Source organism: Belonocnema kinseyi, chromosome 2 (assembly GCF_010883055.1).
Source record: "Belonocnema kinseyi isolate 2016_QV_RU_SX_M_011 chromosome 2, B_treatae_v1, whole genome shotgun sequence".
NCBI classification, from domain to species: domain Eukaryota; kingdom Metazoa; phylum Arthropoda; class Insecta; order Hymenoptera; family Cynipidae; genus Belonocnema; species Belonocnema kinseyi.
The window spans coordinates 103,328,721-103,332,034 of record NC_046658.1 but is presented as its reverse complement, the minus strand read 5'-3'; positions in this window follow the sequence as shown (position 1 = coordinate 103,332,034).

Here is a 3,314-nt window from a genome sequence, read left to right as displayed (position 1 = left end):
CTGTGACTGCACCATATATCTAGTCGGGAGTGGTGCTGACTGAAAACAGATGATTTGGAACGATTCGCGTGCCATCTGTTGGTCATTCTAAGGACTTATTGACTATCAAATTTGCCGATAGTAGAAATTATTGAAATAAAGCGATTGTGCAATATTTTTAACTTTCTTTAAACAATAAGAAGGCCCTATTGCAATTATTCGAAGTACCCGGAGAAAAAGATATCGCAAAACCTCAATATTGAAATGAAGCGCAATATGATAACGTAGAAGCATGTTCCGGAGATTTGTAGCGTTATTATAATGCACTAACATCGTTTCGCCACTGCTAGAACCCTCGTATATATAATATAATACAATAATAATGTAATGTAAAATCTTGCGATGTACGATATCACGATTTTACGCTATTAAAATGCGATAATTACTATATGTATCGCAGGAATTACGGTATATACTGGATCCATGCGATATCGTTTTCACCGTGTAGCATGGATTTATAAAAAATACATTGCCTCCCGTGCAGAAATTGCCAAATGTTTGCCTTATTTCCGATTTGGGCCAGATCGGGCACACAATTTTGTAGTTGTTAAATTTGGCCCCGTCTAAACCCCGACTTAACAGACAAGCTTGCCAGCAGATGGCGCTCCATTAATTTCGGGGACTAAAGTGGGTTGACTCCAAATCGCCCAAGTTTCGACGTAAAGTGTCAAGCGTTAAAAATATTTCCATTATTATTTGGAAAAGTGACAAAGTAAGTGGGAAAAAAATCCCAAAAGTGAGCACAAGACGAATGCGTAGGTATAGTATACTTCAATATATTCCTGAATTACGTGTTAAAGACTATAATAAGTAAATTTATTAAGAATGTTAAAATGAAACCTAACCTCGAAATGAAGTTATTTATTTATAAGAAAAGTAGCAAAAGTAATATTTCATTTGTTGAATGTAAAAACGAATTAGATCAACAATGACGTCATAGACATATTTATTTTCACGTATTTTTAGGTGATTTGATACTTTCCACAATTAGGTTCAATATAGAAATTGAAAGCAACTGCAATTTAGAAATTAAAACCAAAAATATATTGCAAAATATTTAAATGGTTTATCATACACAAATGCTGGCTGTTATGTTGCGTCGTTTGACTTTTTCCGTTTGATCGAAAAAAAGTGTCTGACATACTCCAATTTTTTCATATCGCGATCTGTTAGATAACCTGACATTTATATTCTCAAATTTCAGTTAAAGAGGTGATATATTCGATTTTAATATTATTCTATTTAAGAATCCTTTTAATTAAGAATAAGAAAAATAAATTAATATGGGTCCGATCGGGCCAGGTATGGTTATCTCTGGACGCAGCGCTTGGGCCCCGATCGGGCATCGCGTTTCATTTCGAGTCTGGCCCCATCTAGTCGTAAATTAATTTAAAAATTAAAAGAAAAAAATTATGATCATCAGGGTTTTTATTTATAATAATTGTTATAAATTATGAAGCAAGAGAGTTTATAAAGAATGAACAATGCTATTAATGGATCTTTTAGACGAAGAAGGCCTGGATCTCGAAACAGTAAGGGCACGTGGGTTAGCGTTTGCAGATGATAAGGTTGTTGTAGCAGAGTCAATCGAAGACTTGCAAAGAATGTTGAATAAGCTGAATGCAAGCATGAAGAGCATGGGCCTCAAAATTGACGCAAATAAAACAAAAGCTATGGTGTTCAAAGGAAAGAGTGAGAAAACACTATGCAATATTGTATCAAATGATGACAGAATTGAACAAGTTAAAAGCTCGTATACCTTGTTAGCTTATTCACTAGGGACAGAAAGATATATGAGGACTTAGATAGACGCATAAACGAAGGTAAGAAGGTTATTGGTAGAGCAGGGCCCCTTATCAGAAGTAAAAATATATCAAATAAAGCTAAAATGGCAATACATAACACTATATTTGTACTGACTGTTCTATACGGTAGCGAGACATGGACTTATCAAGAAAAATATAAGAGTAAAATTAATGCAATTGACATGAGATTCTTGGGCATAATATGCGGGAAAACTCTGATGGGCAAAGTGAGTAACGAGATAATTCTCAAAGAATGTGGTGCAGAAGAAACGCTAATAGACACATGGGAAAGAAATCAGTTAAGATGGTTCGGGCATGTTGAGAGAATGCCAAATGAACGACTAACGAAACAAGTGTATCAATGTAAAGTAAATGGCAGCGTGCCCAGAGGCAGACCGCGGAAATAATGGTTAGAATGTGTGCATGATACCCTAGTTAAAAGAGACATAAGAAGCCACCGAAACACGAGAGCCTACATGAAAAAATGCATGGACGTAAAAGAAGCTAGAGAAGCATGCCGGGACAGAAAAGTATGGCAGCAAATATTTAACAAAAAAAGTGTCAATAGAGTGAATGACGCCTGAAAGAAAAGACCTTGGACAGTAATGGACCCAAGTGGGGAACCTTACATAACGACTTTGTGAGGATCTTCACTTGGGGTCATTGCTAGAGGGATTGATCAGCAACTTGGGTCGGAGCAGTGTTGCGAAACAAATGTGTTATTTACATAAATAGCAGGAGAATTCTGGATCAATCTAAAAATTGTATGTCCCTTACTCACATTACTCGTTTACCCACCGAGTGAGTGACGCCTACCCCGTAAGGGCAATACCCTAATGGTGTATTTTTTATGATTAAAAGAAAATCTACTCATCCTATCTAAAAATAATTCATGAGAAATCTATAAATCATTTTAGGCGAAAAATTTTTTTCTACGTGTCCTATCAAAAATTGTTCATGAACAATTTCAATGAGTTTTCGGTATTTTTTGGAAGCGTAGCTTTTGTCTATTTTTTCAAAGCTTGCGTCTATTTCATTTTTTCTTAGTATGTGTCGTTTGTCTAAAAATTAACTTTTTTATTTTTATTGTTTTTCGTGCATAAAACAAAAACTGCGAATCCTATAAAAAATAATTATTAAAAATTTAACTTTAACCAAAAATATTCGAACTTTCTTGTCGAGTTCTATTAATTCAGTTCGCCTTGAAGCGAAAAGAATGGAAAGGAGAAAAGGGGGAAAAGAGGGAAGCATTATAAAAACAGTAAAAAAAATAAATCTTTAAAATGTGGTATGGGGGAAAGAGTATGATGAGTTGTTCATTATGAAAGTGGGTTTCAAACTTATTAAGTTCATTACTACGAGGGTAGTTCAATAAGTCCTTAGAATGACCAACAGATGGCACGCGAATCGTTCCAAATCATCTGTTTTCAGTCAGCACCACTCCCGACTAGATATATGGTGCAGTCACAG